Here is an 18352-nt window from a genome sequence, read left to right on the forward strand (position 1 = left end):
AAGGTCCATGCATAGGTGTCTTTTTATCAGGAAACAAGGAGATGTATCAGCCCCAATAATTTCAAACTCATCACTTGTCCCCCGCAACACACTTTTTCAAGAGTCCACAACAATGTCAGCACTCCTCAGAGGTATGAGTAACTGTGAATTCACTCAGCTTTTTAGTCATCTGACCTGCTTGAGTTGGCTAAAACTACACCTACACTTTCCTTCAGTTGAGGTCAGCAGTTATCCATCATGCACTGTAACTCTGATGGGTAACAGAAACAATAACCTTCGAGCCTTTAGCCATACAGCAAATGTGAATATCAGCCTGCTCAGGTAACATTAGAACTATTACATGCAGTCATCACTTTGTTTCATAGTGTTATTGTGTGTCTTTGATGTTTTAAAGGGTTAGTTAGCATTCACCAAAGTCACACAATAACACAAACAATTGATCATGCAGTGGTAGAAAAACTGCTCTCATGCTCAGTGAGGTAAAATTACTGTTTTTCACATTTATAACATTTCTCTGTTGGAAACTCTTGTATTTTATGGAAAGTGCTGTGCATACAACTGGATAAATGAGACTTGGATTATGCTGCACGAGTTGTGCAGGAATTTGTAAACTGATGTTTTAATGTAGTTTTGTTGTTGTTTATTGCCGACCCCTATTACTTCAATTCATCAAGAATTTTCTCCATTTTCGATCATTCATTTAACGGAAGCATGCAAGAAAAAATAAGCTGTCTTGACGTATTGAGGGGTATAACGGGTTGAGTAATTGATGTAAAAATGCTCATTTATTATTGAATTATTCCTTTAAATTCCTAGCAGCTTTGGGTTGGACAACTGTTGAGACAAATGCAACATGGTATGCAACTTGAGAGTATGTGATAGCCTTTTACTATGCTTTAGAGATTGACATGTTAATTGACTCAAGGCACAATACAGATGAAATAATTCTCTCTCTCTCTCACTCTGAGATTAACTGAGAAAGATCTGTATTAGAAACCATCGGATTTCAGCTACAGCCTTTTTTATTCTTAATGCTGTAACCCTGAAAGGGCCACTGCAGCTGAGACGCACTTCTATTAATACTTTGTAGTAGCTGGCTTCTTTCATTACTGAGGTTGTATCTGATTCATCCACCTTGAAGGCATGGCAAGGTTGCAACAGACATTTTACTCAGAGAATATTACGTTAACTATTTTATCGATTGGTCTAGTAATGTAAATGATTGTTAATGTAAATTGAATTTATAGAAGTGTAACAATTTATGACTAAGACCACTTTTAAGTTGAAGCTAGGAACATTTTACACTGCCTACTCCAACCTGTAATAACTTCAAACTTATTTTAAAACTTAATTTTAAATGATTTTAAATAATCTTTTTATCTTTGCACCTCTTGTCTACACTTTTGGTATTTTTAATGGGGATTTTTTTAAATTTGTAAACCATTTAGTAATTGATTTTACTTTTTATATATTTTCCCTTTACCTCTTTTATTATAAATCCCTATCCCTTAGTATATTTCTATATTTTATTGCTCGGTAAAGCACCTTGAGTTGACCTGTTGCATGAAATCTGCTACACAAATAAAGCTGCCTTGCCTTGCATTTACCATGTAGATTTCTACAAGTTGGAAAAACAGGACATAAAACGCACCAACGGCGGCGTGAAGTGAAAAAATTGTCGGACAATAAAGAGTGTGTTGCGGTGTCATTAATAGTTGGTTTATGTTTGGTTTGGATTTAAAAAAAGAGCTGTAATAACAGAACAAAAATCCATAGATAATCTATGTAATCCAGGATTTTGCTATAACAGTTTACTTTTGCTGCGCATTGTGCATCACTCCTGGTGGAAATGCGAGCTGGTTCGCTACAGTTCCAAGGCTCCAAGAATTCTAAACAGAACTGTTTGTGTTTGTGTGTTATTCCTGTGATGTACTCACAAGCCATTGACCTGTCCCGTTTACCTGTCTTCTGTTTATACTCCCCTACCCCATAACATGAATACAGATAAGTGGAAATATAAATCAGTAAACTGCATGGATGGATGGATGACCTGATAGATGACAGTAATTTATTGAACACCGACCAACAGGGCCTGTGTTTTCCAGTGCCCACACCACACAATTTGTTGCTACTTGAGAATAAGTGCCCCCCCCCACCACCACCACCACCACCACGCCTTTAACTACAAGTCATTAAGGTGAAGCATGAATGGCCAAGCTCCAGCTATGGGCTACATTTCAGCTTGTCCCTGTGAGAGCATCTGTGCACCAATATATAGAGGAAAGCAGCCCTGCCACTTTAAAGATTTGATTAAGTAAAACCTGCAGCTGAAGTTGATTGATTAAACGTCCTTGCAGTCTTTTTCTTTCATTTTCTTTCAGCGAGCAGCCAGCAGAAAAGACCATATAGCTTACTCATCCATTGTGACAAATTTAAATGCATTTGAAGATACTTTGAATATGCCAGTTAAAGATAGACTTTTAGTCATCATCAGACCTAATCTATTAAAATGCAGATCTTCAATGATTTTACGTCAAGATTTTTTTTCTTGATTCATATTTCATTTTCCTTGCGGAACAAAAATATGGCAGAATGGGGATAACATGCTTTTACTTTTTTTCCTCCAGTATTGTTTTAAACTTTTGAAACCTGGGTCAACATCACATTTCTTGTGTTGCATTCAGGCACCTTTCACAAGTATTTGAACCTTTGAGCTCTGAGCACTGGATTTGATTTCTTTCACAAACATGGGGAAAACGGCAAGTTGGCAAGAAATGTCCTGCAAATTGCAAAAAATAGTAGATTAAAAAAAATATTTCCAAAAGCTAAGGACGATTTCCAGAGAAGTATATTTTTGATTATCAAAATGATATATTTAAATTATTTTACAAAATAATTCCTTTCATTTCCTTTTTTTTGTTGTTTGTGCTTATTTTCAGGGGGTGCCTTTACTCCGAATAATTGAACATTCCTTTGCTAATTTCTGAGTTACTTCCTCTGAAATTGGTCATTGCCTTCTTCCTATGGGTTTCTGAAAGATATCAGGCTAGTTTGCCTAGGTTTGAAAGGGTTAAACTAAATGAGACATCACCATGACAAAACTTTGAATATGTTGGAACCAATTTAATTAACACATACTCCCACTGACAACAACCGCAATTCCTAAATTATCCCCACTTAAAGTAAAACCGAAGTTGTTAACTATTTGCAGTGTAGTACATGTTATACACAATGGGCCTCAACTATAACTCTGATAGGGAGATATGATGCTTTATCTTTAAGATGCGCCGGCTGCACCGGGGAGGGGAGGCTGCCTTGATGGGTGCGCGGCGTGCATTGGTCTGTTTCATGCTACCTTACCTCCCCTCTTATCCCGGGTAAAGGCAGGCTGACGATGCTACTGGAGGACGCCTTCAGTGAGGCGTGAGGAACGGCATGACTTCATCACGTTGAGTGGAGCACTGCAAAAACATATCCTCGAAAGCAAGTGATACAGCGTTGTGTTCCAGGTTTAAACCAAATTTAAAACGCGTGGAAAACGTGTTTACAGTGCTGAAAAAAAAAATTGCTGTGATCGTCTATATCATGGTTCATTTTTAATTCTGGAAACATTATTTAAAGATTATTACATCCCATTAAGATAAAGTAATATTTCGTTCATCAAAGATTCTGATTAAATTTATTTTTGCATCTTCTTTAGTGTAAATGTTTTAAAAAATAAAATAAAATAAACTAAAATAAAATAAAATAAAATAAAAAGAGAAGAAGACAGAAAGAGGGGGGCGATAAGATGAGGGGGGAGAAAAGATGGAGAGAGCCGTGAGTTGAGGGGTGGCTGGAGAGGGAGGGCCGGACGCATGACATCATTCCCTCAGATTCCCTGCGCGGACAGAGCTCTGGTTTCTCCAAGTGCGCACGGCGGCTGCTGCTGAGGGAGCGACTCCTCCTGCCGTATACCCAGACGCGTCCTGAGCAACCTGCGCTCCTGGGGTGGATATTAAAAAAAACATTATTTAACCCGGCAGAGGAACCCGTGAAGCTCCTCACTGGACCTGCCGCAGGGACGCACACATTTAACACACACGGGGGATTATTGCTTGTTTTAATCATGAAGATGTGAGGGTTTATAAGCTGAGAAGAAAGAAAGAGGAACTCCGAGGCTGTCAAAAAGGTAGGCACACTTCCCCGTCTCCTTTTTATCCGCTCTAACTCTGTCCACCTACTTTGGTCTGCCAGGTAAGAGCTAAGGGAATTTCAATCACGTCTTTGTCATTTTCTTGAACAAAAATTAGGCATGTGGGCATTTGGTGGCGGAGCGCGCGAGCTGTGCGTTATCCTGCCGTCTTAACACCCGCACAGAGACGCAGGCAAGTGCTCAAAGAGGAGGATCATTTCAGAATACTGCAAAGAGGCTTGTTCAAGCTTTGCCGTGGTGAGGGATGCTCGATAGTCCCGGACTCAGCGGGAGACCCGAATCTGCCACAGCAAAGCTACTGCTGGTGCTGCTGCTGGTGAGCAGAGCAGATCTGCTGCTTGAGTACGACTGATATCCATCATTCTGAACGACGGTCATAACAGGCACGGCTCCCCGTCCATCCCCCCCGCTGAGAGTTACAATTTTAATCTGCCAGAATAAAAGAAACATGGGTAGGTTTGCAGAGAAAAGAAGGAAGATTCTCAGGAATTTATCTCACACTTGTATGCGCTGTGTTACAGCTCTGGAGCATAACGCATATTTCTGAATCATCTTTTTTTTTTCGGGCGGAGGTGTGTATGGGGGGTGCTCCATCTAACAAGTGCATCTCCACAGGGGGGTGCATCATCCGCCAAGTCAACCGTGAGAAGCTTTGCGTTAGAATCCACTGATATGAACATGCCAGCAGATCATGAGACATTCAGTTCTTGCAAGCATCAATCGGAAATGCAATTTTCGATAGATCAGTGTCTCCACCCACCCCCCTCTCTCTCTCTCTCTCCCTCTCTCTCTCTCCCTCCATCTACGTGAGTGTGAGTGCGGACCGGTTGTTTGATGTGATGTCAAAGCCTTAGGTATACATGTTGGACTTTTGAGAGAGTACTGTAGTGTTGGTTCACACCCCTGGACGGGATTTGCCTTTGCGCATCACGTTGTCAATGGCGTGTAAAAAAGGAGTCGGGCTTATTTCGAGGTGCGCAACTCGAGCTCTCCACAGCCCCAGCGAGGTGGAGTCAGCACGGCAATGACACGGACTTTTCCGAAGTGCTGATGATGCCCTTGTTGAATGCTGGACACTCTGATTTGAATTAAGACCCCGTTGTCTGCGTGTAGCATATATTTGTGAAATCTCTGATATTGCTTTATGTCCATTGAGGAATATAATAAATATCTCAATAATTTCAAACTTTCAAAAATTATTATCATTTCTAAAATAGCCCTGCTTTGACTGTCTTTATTGTCCTTTTACCCGTTTAATGATGGTTCTTCGAAATTACGCACAGATTTGCTGCCACGCTATAAAGCTTCAAAAAATCTAACATGATAAAGATTTAGAGGATGTGGAGGAGTCCTTTGTGTCCATTACGTCTATAAAACCAGTGCATAAAAATCACTCGGATTCATTATATTAGAGTATATTTCTATTGAGCACATTTTTATTTGGACGTACGTGTTGAAACGGTTGCCACAGAACAATCTAGTCTATTTTTTTTTCTCCTGAAGTTGTGCATTTTCCATCTTCTTCCTCTCCTGTTTCGATCGCAACGAGCGCATCGCGCGTCTGCAACGCTCATAAAAGCCAGAGGAGAGAACAATATCTCGCCAGCGCCCGGGTTGTTAAAAGAAAATGGCTTTATTCATTTTTCTTTGTACCCGTGGTAACTTAGTTATAGCTTTTTTATGGTGCCTGGAAATGGCTTACAGGCTTGCAGTGCAATGTAATGTAATCAAATTTATGATGTTGCTGTGTATTACAATTCCCTGTTATACTCCGTCACATGAGAAATTTGGAATGACCCCCCCACCCCCACCCCACCCCACCCCCCTCCACCTCAGCACACACACAGAGCAGAATGCCCAGGAGCACCAGAGCAAGGCAGGTAACATTCAGTGGATTTGTATGAGAGGGAGCACACACTCTTTGCTCGCACCCAACCTCTCTGGAAGTAGTCCTCTCTAAATTATATTCAGACTTATGCTACCACAGATTTATTCTGGCAACCAATCATATGCTTCTTGAGTTTTGCCTTTTCCATATTTCATGCACATTTTTTTTAAATAACAGTAGAAAGTTTGGCCTCATGCAAGGAAGACATTAAAATATGTGGAGCTGAACCATAGTGATGAAACAAATGATGTAATGCATGAGTTGGTGTATTCAGCTTAACACAAAAGACACACACACAGATTTGCATTCACTCTCTGCTTGTCTTTCACATCTTTTCAAGCACGACAGTACTCTTGTGATTTAAGGCTACGATTTGTATGATGTTAATATTTCAGTTGAAATTATAATTCTCATCCCCATTTCAGCATGGATGTGTCTGTATGCTCCAGTCCTCCTCTTGTTATTAAGATGTGGTGCCACCCAATGATCACTACGACAGGAAGGAGTCACTCACTCTGTGCCATCTTAAAAGATAAGCCTGTGGAAGGACAGCTAATACTGGACTCCTTCCCTCAGACTTAATGGGCTGGACACGTTTTATGAACCGTCTCCTCACCTGGTATTTGCTCATGGGGCAATCAAGTAGCCATGTTGGACATGAATAGAGGCCACACACTCCAAAAAGTAGTGCTTCCTTGTGGGTTTTTCAAAGGTCTTGATGGAGCCAGTGAGGACTTTAAAGTTCCCATATTATGCTCATTTTCAGGTTTATATTTGAGTTTCTACTCGAACAACTGTACATGCTTTAATGTCCAGAAAACATATTTTTTCTCATACTGTCTGCCTTATTGTACCTATATTCACAATCTGTCTGAGATGCTCCATTTTTTCCATTTTAGCGTCTGCCTCTGTAAGCCCCCTCCCGAGAACACTCAGTATGCTCTTATTGGTCACTGTTTCCAGGACTTCCACATCTGTGCTCTCAGCGTCTCTGCACCGTCATAGCACTGAAAAAATGATTGCAAGGACACTGTAGCGGCAATTTCTACCTTTATATAGTATAGTTGTGACATCACAACTTTACAGAGGTCCTGACGGCTTGTTTAAAGGTGCAGTTTCTGAATATGAACTGTGCGCATTTATCTGTGGAATGAGAGTTTTGATATTTCACAAAAGTTATATATCACCTTCACCTGTTATATGAAAAGAGACATGGGAGTCTGGCTTTTTACAATTTTGGACCTTTAAGGTGCTTCACAAGTTAAAATAAAGGATTTCTAGAAGGGCAATCATGAAATAGAATTTTATGAACTATAAGATGACTAAAGTTGCCACTTTGATTAAAGGGCTCATCAAAGAAACCTCCAGCAGTCCTCACACCTTGAAGATACCCGTTGGAAAGCTTAATAGCTCAAATAGCTGAGGTGCAAAGTGAAATCCTAGATTTGGGCCCAGTCAAGTCATTTTTTGTTGTTGATGTGACCTCTCTCTTTCCCCTTTCTTTCCCTCTTATGTATGTCACATTGCGCTATCAATAGATCTTGTAGAAACTGCAAAATTCTCATAATGAGGCCTACTTAATTTTTAGAGTGCAGAGTGTCACAGGTCACCTTTTAGTGAGTTGGCTCTTGGAGATGAGACAGGTTAGCTTTTAGCTGCGTATATTTCTTAACTTCACATCAATCAACCAGCCGCTCTGTATGTATGAGATGGGTGATTGGATGGCATGCCCAAGCATCCAGTGTTTTCTCCTGCAGAAATGCACTTCAATCATGCTCGCCTGTCACCAGCTGGGCAGCAAAGATTCAGGCTTGTGCGAGAGGCTCGACACGCATTGCAAATGCACACAGCGACAGACATGCACCTGCTTACACACGCACATACACTTTTATTATATCAACAGGATGAGCTATAAGTCACATTCGGCAGTCTCATTACAGGCTACCAAACCTAAGTGTGCAGCCATATCATTAATGCAGTAAAAATGGAAACGAATGGCTGGCAGAGCTGTTCAAGGGAACCCAAACATGTAAAGCAAGAGTAGACAGAAAAGAGAGAGAGAGGGAAGAAAATATTTAATCATAAGCACACTTTATGGCGAGCTTCGCCCATGTGCACTGCGGCAGTCTAATTACCAGGATAGCGCTTGTTAGTTGTCACCTCTAGATAAACAGCGGGCTTTTTTTTTCTCTCTTATGTTTTTCCCCCGCCTGTGGCAGAATTTGAAATTCTAAGTAGCAAAATGTCAATGTCAGAGTATCCCATCTCATCTCATCTTTTCTCATCCTCACCCTGACTTCTTGAGCCACATGCAAACACACCAAAACCATTTGTTTTTCATGCAAAAATTGTAAGGTTAAATACTGTGAAGCCAGTGAAAGACTGACATCTGTAACCAGGACTCCAGTTGCTGGCACCACAGATAATTTAGATTGAGTTAATCATTAAAGGAAACCAACGGAGGGGTTGTATAATGTGACAGAACATTTTTGTACTCAGCCTTCTGTCCAATGGTGCCATATTGTACAGTAAATCTTGTCAGGAAGCATATGGTCCTCAAATCCATATGCAAATGAGTGCTGGAATATTCTAACAGCAGAGAAAGAAATTGTCCTCCTTGCGTCTTTTGAACACTGGTTTGTCATTTCAAATGGTTAAGATATAAGCTCTTTAGAGAACGTCTTGACTGCCAGAATGAGGGCAGAAAATGCACTATTCACAAGTTTTCTATGAACATTCTGACCTGGTTTAAGTCCACTGTTGAGTTTGACACTTTAATGGCTTTGATGTGTACAAAATTTCCTGGTACACGCCAAGATGTCAGATGGGTGATCCTGGAGTAATGCTGTATTTCTTCTCCATTTCCAGGAAGGAGAGGAACACCAGTCAGTGTGAGTGATGGGGGTATAAAGCCTCGGGGCCCCTCTCTCCCTGTCAAATATGTTAAGCTTCATTTCGAAACACCATTCCATAATGCAGTGTCTGTTCATATCTGCCAGCCACAATCCAAATAAAAAAAAAAAAACAATGTGAAAGGGGTTTAAGTGGCAGGAGGAAGTAACTTCCACGCCTTTGTTTCCTGCTTGGAGGGTTTGATTATGTTGTTTTAACAGTAATCACAAACTGTGTATTTTGAGGGAAAAAATATAACCTTGTCAGGGTTCAGTTTATTGGGTGAGAGAAACACATCATTATCACTGAGTGAGTCTTGGTTCAGGTTAAAACAGCATGTTAAGTGTTCAAAGGTTTCTTACTCAAGGATAATTGCTGTGGCAGTGTGTGTTTAGACAACCTGAGAATATGCCAACAAATAATGTGTCCAGATTGAGGTTTTTAAAACGTGACACAACTAAAAAATAAAATAATACATAGGCTGAATTTAAAACAAACAAACCCCACCCCTGTAACATAATAAGAATAGTATTAAAACATTATATGAAACATTATTATATTAAACATTAATATTAAAATCAAGGTAATTTTTATTCCTTTTTCTTTTCTTTTTTTTGTTGTTGTTTTTTTCTTGTCTTTTCTTGTCTTTTCTGTCTTGTCAGTGGGTGTGGACTTATATACACCCATAATGCTTTGGGAAGTGCCCAGGAAGTGTTGCCATGGAGCGGGAATACATCCATGATATATGGCAACTTGAGCCCCCTTGTTTCGAGTATATTTGTTTACATTTTTCGGCAAATATGCACCTTTAAATGTAGGCCGAATTATATATGGACTGTTCCAGTTTACAGTATACACAAGCAAGTACCGCCAAGTATCACTGGTTTACTTTGATATCGAAAACAAATTAAAAAACGGCTATTACAAGGCAAGCTTTGGAGTAATAAGGGACATCTTTTTTCCGGTGTTTTTACGTGGATATACGGACGCTTTTTCGCTAAGGAAATCAGAGATAACGACATCCCCGGTAAAAGTAAGTCATACTTTCTCTAAAAATATGTGTTTCATGGATATGTGTTGAGGTTTGACCGAGTTATGACTCCAACTGTGACGGTTTGTTTTGACGCTAATTGCAGCTTTAGCTAACGTTACTTTAATTAACTTCACCTGCTGCAGTATCTTCGCTGCACGTGACTCTCCCAACCCCACGCCTCTCTATTCAATAGCCTCTATTGTACTATAGCGTTGTACTATATGTATTATAGCGCTTTCAAAGCTTAAGTAACTGAAAATATATATTTTTTACAGTCTATAGACCTTGAGCTGTTATTGTCTATTAATTAATTGCAGAAAGCCAAGGATATGAATGAATGAATGAATAGTGACTTTCATCTATATTACAGCTATATTCACTGTTGCTGCACTTAGGTGCATACCACAGTGTGTGGTATGCTTAGTTGGTGCTAACTTTGTGATACTGCCCGGTTTAGAGCTAACATTGATGAGAAAGCTGTTGCTGTAGCAGAATATGTAGATGGAGGTTAAATTATGGGGATAAAGTCATGAGGTAGAAATTTAGTCGGGGTTCCCACAGTCATGAAAAACCTGGAGAAGTCATGGAATTTCACAATCACTTTTTCCTGGGCCTGTAGAAGTCATGGAATTAGTCAAAATCACTGAGATTTTTTTTTGTGGAAAAGTTGTGGAATTTTGTTGTGTATAATGAAATTGTTTCAGTAATCTTCCATGGCTATACTTCCATGTACTGCAACATAAGGGCAAATTAATTTTGTGTAGTTCTGGACTTAATGTAGCTTTAATATGTGTCGATGTGTGCCATTGTTTTTAGTTCCATCATGCACATTTCATTATATTCTCCTTGGGTTTGTCTCTCCCTTTCTGCATGCCAGCTAGCTGAACTTATTTTTGAAAAGTGTTTGAATCTGAAATGTTTGAAAAATGCTGGGCAAGCTGGCCACGAAAAAAATCCCCAATCTTTACTCATATTCCTCCAAAAATCATGGATACGTTTGGAAATTTTGTCCATGAAAATGTGTGGTAACCCTGTCTAGTGGAAGTGCCCCAAGTTTGGGAATAGTAACATTTTCCATCATTTTATAAAGCAAACCCAGTAGATCTGAATAACTAACAAGCTGTCCCTGGTTGCCGGCTTGGCAGGATGTTTTCCGGAAAGCAGACAATTAGGAAACCTCTCACTGGATGAGACAGATGTAAATCTCCTCTGGGAGGGAAGCTTACAGAGGGTTATTCACCACTGCAGCCACCACCCGCCCCCAAGGGTCGTAACTCTTGAAGGTCACGGTAGCATTTTACCCCCCCCCCCCCCTTCTTGCCCATGACAACTCCGGTGGGTATTGCTAGATGTTTCCCGCCATGCTGGTGAGCTGCTGCTTGATGATGATGGGGGTCTGTGAGGATGATGCATCTAGACATCGGCAGGAATAACAAAACGCTGTCTCGCCCGTTTACTACCAGCCTGCATCATAGTCAAAGGCATCACAAAGAATGAATGATTCATACCATGTCTTGGATAGTCATTTATGTTTAATTCAGAACTGTACGGTAAGGCGTTGGCCATGGTCCTCTTGTGGCGTGACTGGATCATCACCGTGAGTGGGTGGATAGAGCAGGCGGAGGGAAGAAGGAGGTGTGTAGAATGTCACGCTAGAGCAGGGCAGAATTAAGACAGAGAGAGGAGAGCATTGGTGGTGGCCTTGTACGTTTCATCTGCAGGCCCTAATAAAACCCTCACAGGCCGGCATTGATCTCTCCCAGAATAATCCATTTAGACTGAGCGTGCCTGGCCATGTGGGGCCTCTTCAATTATTTATGGCAGAATGCTGTGCAAGCTTCCGTCGGGATGCAACAATGTGCCCTGGGAAACCTGTGAACTGTGGATTGCAGGAGAGCAAGGGAGACAGAGAGAGAGAGAGAGAGATTTGAGGAGAGTCAGAAGAAGGAAGGGTGTGGTGGAGGGAGGGTTAATTACACTGAAGCATGCTAGGAGAACTTGATAAGAAAGTGGGGAAAGGTGACAGGACAAAAGGAAGGGACAGAAAGGGAAACAGGAAAGTGACATGAGGGTGTGAGAAGATGGGAAGCACATTCTGTACATGTATTAAAGAATGAGAGGAGAGGGTTATGACAACCACGTTTTCAAAGAGGGAGCTGAAACAAAGCAGATCAGAGGGAGGAATTTATGAAAGAATGCAAAGACCGAAAAGAGGGCAAGGGAGGGAAAGGAAGGAAAGGTGGCATGGAGAAATGCAGTGGTGGATGAAGTAAAAGCCATGCTTGAGTAAAAGTATACAAACCTTACCCGAAAATAACACTGGTAGAAGTTTAAGTCACACATTAGACTAGAGTAAAAGACTTGAGTAAAAGTCTTCAAGTATCTGATTATCAGAATCAAGTTTTTTTGGCCCTGATCTTGATTCAAGTCATTTGATATCGAGTATGTTCTGATACTGAGTCCTGATTCAATACTTGTATTTAATTATACAGCTGCACAATGCACACTTCAAGTACTTTAAAGTTATTAGAATCAGTCCAGTATGTGCTTAATGTTTAATAGCTCCGCAGTGCAATACAAGAAAAAAATGTCTGCATCAGTTTCTTCAGGGTTTTTTTTTTTTAAACAAAAATAACAAAGTAAACAAACTAAAAATATTTTTGTATGGCTCTTATCACAATTCCACTGAGTACAGCATTTGTTTTTTTCAACAAAATAACAGTGTAAAGAAATTTAAACATGTCTTTGGAAATTGTTCTCAAATCCACTTAGTTAAGTAATGTAATACAAGTACAGAATACTACTAATGAGCAATGTAATCACAGTTCCACTTGTAAGTAGTGTAAACAACAAAAACAAACATTTTAAACCATTAGTAGTGTAAACATTGTAACATGGTAGTGTAAAAAACAAAAATTTCAGTTGCACTTAAAGTGGTGAAGCAGCTCAGTTGCTTTATGTTGCGTCCTCTGTTGTCAAGTTCAACATAAAAAAAAAAAACACCTAAGCAGTGTTGCAATAAAACCCGAGCATCTGTTGCAAATTGTGCTTTCCATTTACGGCAGGTGTAAATAAAGGATCAGGTAGGGCGCATGCTCAAAACAACCAATTCCAATCAATTGCACTGATCACGCCCACTACCAATCCTACCAATCTGATTGGGACACCCCTATATCTGGTATTTACTAATTGTAGGATATAAAATCTATTATGGAAGTATTGAAAGTAAAAGTTTAAGTAAATGCTGTTAATAAAAAAACATGCGGTCTGAATTTTGAGAATTATATTATATTGAGAAGAAGTTTAATTCCTCTTAATACACCACCCTAAAAACTGAGCAACACACTTAAAGAAAAACACTGTCCTTTTTACAACTAAGTATTAAAAAAAATAATTTTTTCCTTCCCTTGCATTGCTTTTTTCATCTGTCCCCTTCTCCCTTCCTTCCCTATTTTCTAGTAAGTAACTTAAATGTGTGGGGGTAATGTAATGGAGTAAAAGTGCATTTTATAAAGAAAATGTAGTGTAGCAAAAGTGAAAGTTGAAAGAAATATAAAAACTCAAGAAAAAAGTTAATTATTGTAACTAAGTATTATTACTTTGTTTACATTACACCGTTGAAGAAATGAGATGTAGGTTCATGGAGGGATGAAGAAATAAGGATGAGAGAGGGATGGGGGAAAGGGGGATAGTGAAAGGAATGAATGGATGAAAGAGAAACTGAGAAGGAAAGTTAGAGGACATGAGAGAGAGGAGATATGAATTAGAGATCGAAGGAAAATAGGTAGGAGCAGAGGAAAAAAGACAAGGGGAGATAGGGAAGGAGTGGAATTAGGAGAGGAAACAAAGTTGAATTTTAGATGAAACAAAGAGGAAGAAATGACTGGAAATGAGGCAGGAATAGATGTATAGGAAGAGGGTGGAGAATGGGACCTTTTTGAAGCAAGTCATGAACAGCTATTGATCATGACAGAGCAACCCAGTATTATGGTTGCTGTTGTGCTAACTGGAGACATGTCAGCTTGACTGCCAGTGTAGTCCATCATTATTTCTGCACTCACCTTTAATGCTATGCTTTACACACAAAAAACACACACAAAAATTACAGTTTGTCCTGTTTTCAGTATCTTATCAAACAAAATCAAAGAAAAATTGTCCTCAGATAGTTTTCTTTTGTGTGCCTGCAATCATGCATTCAAGGCAAGTCAAAACAAAATGATTTCTTTCATAGTTTGAAGACTGAATGTTTTTTCTTGCAGCATACTGAAACTGTATGCTCATAGCTACACATCATAACCTCCCCTCTGTTTGCCTGGTCTATAGTCTGCTATTAGCAGCTCACACTCGGCTCTCATAAATCCAGGCAGATTTGTCTTACCTGATTCCCCCTGGTTTTCACCATCAAGCTCTTCTCCTGTTGCTGTAATTCCCAGCACCCTATACGGCTTACCACCCATCGCCTGCTGCCAAATCAGGATTTCTGACCCAGTGGAAGACAACTGGAATTGAAATTTCCATCTGTACGGTTAAATGATTATGTCTGTAACATTTTGAGAGGGTATACCTTGAAGCTTTTGCTGAAATATAACAGGATTTTTTTTGTGAAATCCCCACAATTTTACCATGAGATTTTCCACCTTATGCAGTAAGAGCCATTGCAAAAGTATCCCTTTGCATACTGTATACAGTGTTAGTCATCTTAAACCCCCGCATTAATCTTTTATCTGTCTTCCGATAATAGGGCAGACATTTTACATTTAAAGATATTTAAAATCATAATACTATACAAACTCTCTGGCAGACACCCACATTATTTTTTCACAGTGAACAAAAGGATACGAAACCTCAAAGGAATGGAACTGTAAGTCTAGAAGTAGTTCTGCATACATGCAGTGAGAAAAAAGAAAAAGGACTTCCTAATAGCTATTACACTAGCTGTGTCAAACGGCCTAATCAGATGGACTAAACGGTATAGCGGCATAGCTATTAGCTAGCAATAGCATACTAGCAGGTTTCTGTTTAATTAGTAGGATCCCATTTCCCACCACTTGCCATTCTCGGAAGCAGCCACTAAAGATTTATTGCTTGTCCTCAGCCATTGATTATCGGATTCTAGTAATTGTTTTGCCTTCGCTTGATTAACAAAGCTGTGTTTTCTCCAGAGGCTAGCTCAATAGCAGCCTTTAATGGCAGGACGCTGGCCAAAATCCCAGCGCTAACAGGGTGCTTCCCATGACTGCGATGGAGATTCAGAGAGGGGGGTAGAAGAGGTGGAGTAAAACCATCCTTATTTCTAATTTTCGTGTCAAAGGGGAGTTTGCTTTCACACCAAAGAGACAGTTCATTAACTCAGGTGCCAGCTTTGTGAAAGGTTCCATAAACAAATCAGTGTACGGGTGGCCCCTCTGGCTGATGTTTCCAGGTGCACTGTGTTTTGCAATTTCTGTCCAGCAGTATTCAGGATGATTGATGATAGATGTGGCTGTTCAAACTGTGGCATTACTGGCATGTTAGGAATTTGAGAAGCCTGCCTCTTTTTTTTTCTCTTCTCTTGAGGGATGTGGGGCTAAATGTTGACTGTGTCACAGATGTGGAGGAGGAGATGCGTAATCACAAGGAGGAGGAGCAAGAGAGGTGATGGAGAGCTTTTGGAGCAACTTTAGGTCATGCTTGGGAGCTCAGGGGTTTGGAGGAAGTGAGGGGATAGGAAGTGGGAGGTAAGCATACTTGTGCATTACTAAGATACATCTCCTTTCATAAGCTCTGACTCAAGTCGGTCCTTTACCTTTCATTAAGTGCCTTTCACAAACGCAGGCCTGTAAACGTAGCTTTTCCCTCCCCTCTCCCTCGACACTGTCTGAACTCTGACTCTAATCCCAAGAGACAGTGTTTGTAAAAACCTTTTTTTTTCCTTTTTAGCTGTCATTACAAGGAACACTCTAGTTCCTGGAAGGGTGAGAACATTTTGCTGCTAGAAAATATTTATTTAGTTGTTCTGCTCAACACTTTGAAAGATCCTACATGACACTTTTTTGTTAACACAGCGGGGCCATTTTCATTGTGCCATTGAACTCTCAGTAATGCAGGATGTTGCTTCACTCCTGCTGACTTTTCTCTTTCTCTTTGCTCGTTTTTCATTTCTGATTTTGGTTGCAGCTTGAAAAGATCATGCCAAGAAGTACAACACCTTGCCAAAGTATTCTCTTTATGCCTCACTCCATTTGTTTTCCCTTGTGCTTTCTTCTTTGCTCTTAAATATCTTGTTCATTACGTGTTTTTTGTTGAAGCAGCTTGCTTGTTTCTTGATGTATGAAATCAAGCTAATCTTGCTGTTGCACGGTTTGAAAGTCCTCCGATAATACCTTTCTAAGTTAACAACGATGCAGGATAAATACCGGAAGGAGGATTTTTATTGGCTGCCATTGTGACAACTAACTTAGGGCTGCTGCCTGCTGCCTGACTTTTACCTTTTTGCTGTCCATCAGTTTGCAATGTTACCTCAAACCAGCTGCTGAGGTAAGAACAACACGTTGAGGGAGAGGAGGAATGAGGTCTGCTTAAGGTAATTTATTTCTGCTGTCGCTTTGTTGGGTGAAGAGGAAGTGACAAATGCGGGCTGGTTGTTTATGAGGCCTGGCTAAGTGCTGGCAGGGCTGCTTTCCTCGGAGGAAGTTGGCTCTCTGTTTAATTCATGTCCTTGGGAGGTGCATTGCTTTGTGGCATAGTGTGTGGCAGGCGAGTTAATGAGAGGTGAACCTATCTGCTTCTTATTCTCCATCTGCTCCCTGCTTTTTCCCACTTTTGGCCCCTGTCCCTCTCACTTTTCTTTCCTCCGTCTCTCTTCTGACCTCTTTTACCTCCCGCTCTGTCCTTTTCTTTCCTCATCCATCCCTTTCTTTTTTACAACTCTGAGCCCCGGTGTCAGAAAAGCAAGAAATGCACACAGAATCTCCTTCCAGTCGCCCCCAAGCTTGCCCTCCTTGTCTGAAATGGAAACATGGAAATGGAGAACCCTCCCTTCCATCACTTCACGCCAAATTAATCAGTCAGACCTTTGACAAACCCCAAAAAGGACTGCTGATTTTTCAAAGCTGTCTCGTTCATCTGTTTGATTCATCTTCCTGGAGATGGAAGGCATGTTTTTACCCCCCCCCCCTCTACGTTTACGGTCACTGAGTTAGCGGGGGAGGCTCGGTCTCTGCAGTCAGTCGTCAGTGTTTGAAAAGAAAAGGCAGTTCAGTGCAGCACCAGTGGCCAGGCTGGGAGCTCTAAAACACTCAGAAAGATGGACAGTAGAAGGACAGGGTGAGCTGAAATGTCGACCTCTCTGCCACCTCAGCTCAACTACATCCTCTGTCTTTCCTCCTCCTCCTGTATACCTTTGTAAAGTGCTGTTTTAATTGACACGAGGGAAAAAAACTCTCTGGTTATCTGGCTGGCTGCTCTTGTTTCATGTCAATTGAGTTAATTTTTTTCTCCCTCCTGTTCCTTGTCTGTCATTCTTCCCTCCCTGTGTGTCTTTGCCTTTTGAGCTCTCCTCTTTTCTTTGTGCTTTTGTTTCTCTCTGCCTCACCTTCAACTCCAAACCATCCCACTCCCCACTGACTGCATGTGCTGTTTCTCCCTTTCTCTTTCCTCTATGTCTAGTTATTTACATCTCCCTGTTGTCTTCCCTTCTCCCAGCTTGTCTTCCCCGCGCTTGTCTCTCCTCGGCTCCAACTTCAGAAGATTTATGTTTGTCTCATAAATTATGAAATGAAGATCTCAACTGAACAATAAAGATTCAGTTTGGAAAACAAAAAGTTCATCAAAGACTGGCACATTTCTACTCAAAGAAAGATATTTGTAAATACTGAATAATTTACATTTTGTTACAATAACCATCATATTTAATCATTTGTACATTTTTTTAAAATATTCACATACTTTTTGTTACATATGAAGTAAACATATTTACTGCTAAAAAAAGAAAGCACAAATTCTGACGATAGTATGTCAAATAAAAGAATATTTTTTTTAGTTTGAATACATAATAAGCAGAATTTATTCATTTGAAAATTCAGAAACCTACTTAAAATAATTACACTATTTTGTATCCCAATAGCATCTGTGTCTGCAGCGACCCTGACTTTAAATAATTGGCACATTCTATTTTGCATAACTGATAACAAAATAATTATCACTCACAAAAGATGTATAATGATTTGCATGGTTTCAAATTGACTTACAACATTAATGAAAGCTCAACAAATATATGTTTGATTATGTACAAGTCTATATACAAAATGTTTAATAATTAACAACTTAATGGTTAATAGAAAACAAATGATCATACCACATCACA

General features: G+C 40.1%; 1 protein-coding gene across 6 annotated transcripts in view; it reads left to right on the top strand.

Moving 5' to 3' along the window:
• The first annotated feature begins 3913 nt into the window (after nt 1–3913).
• The window catches only part of ptprsa (protein tyrosine phosphatase receptor type Sa), a 263072-nt gene continuing 248633 nt past the window's right edge, over nt 3914–18352 (top strand). For 3 of the 6 annotated variants that reach the window (XM_088077631.1, XM_088077634.1, XM_088077633.1), the window contains exon 1: nt 3914–4171. The gene's annotated coding sequence lies outside the window, so the exon portion shown is untranslated. Of the gene's footprint in view, nt 4172–9681; nt 10009–18352 lie in introns of those variants that run through there. The other 3 variants (XM_088077636.1, XM_088077637.1, XM_088077632.1) reach the window with 3 other exon arrangements.

Source organism: Plectropomus leopardus, chromosome 5, assembly GCF_026936395.1.
Source record: "Plectropomus leopardus strain MGB_pleo_1.0 chromosome 5, ASM2693639v1, whole genome shotgun sequence".
Taxonomy (NCBI): domain Eukaryota; kingdom Metazoa; phylum Chordata; class Actinopteri; order Perciformes; family Serranidae; genus Plectropomus; species Plectropomus leopardus.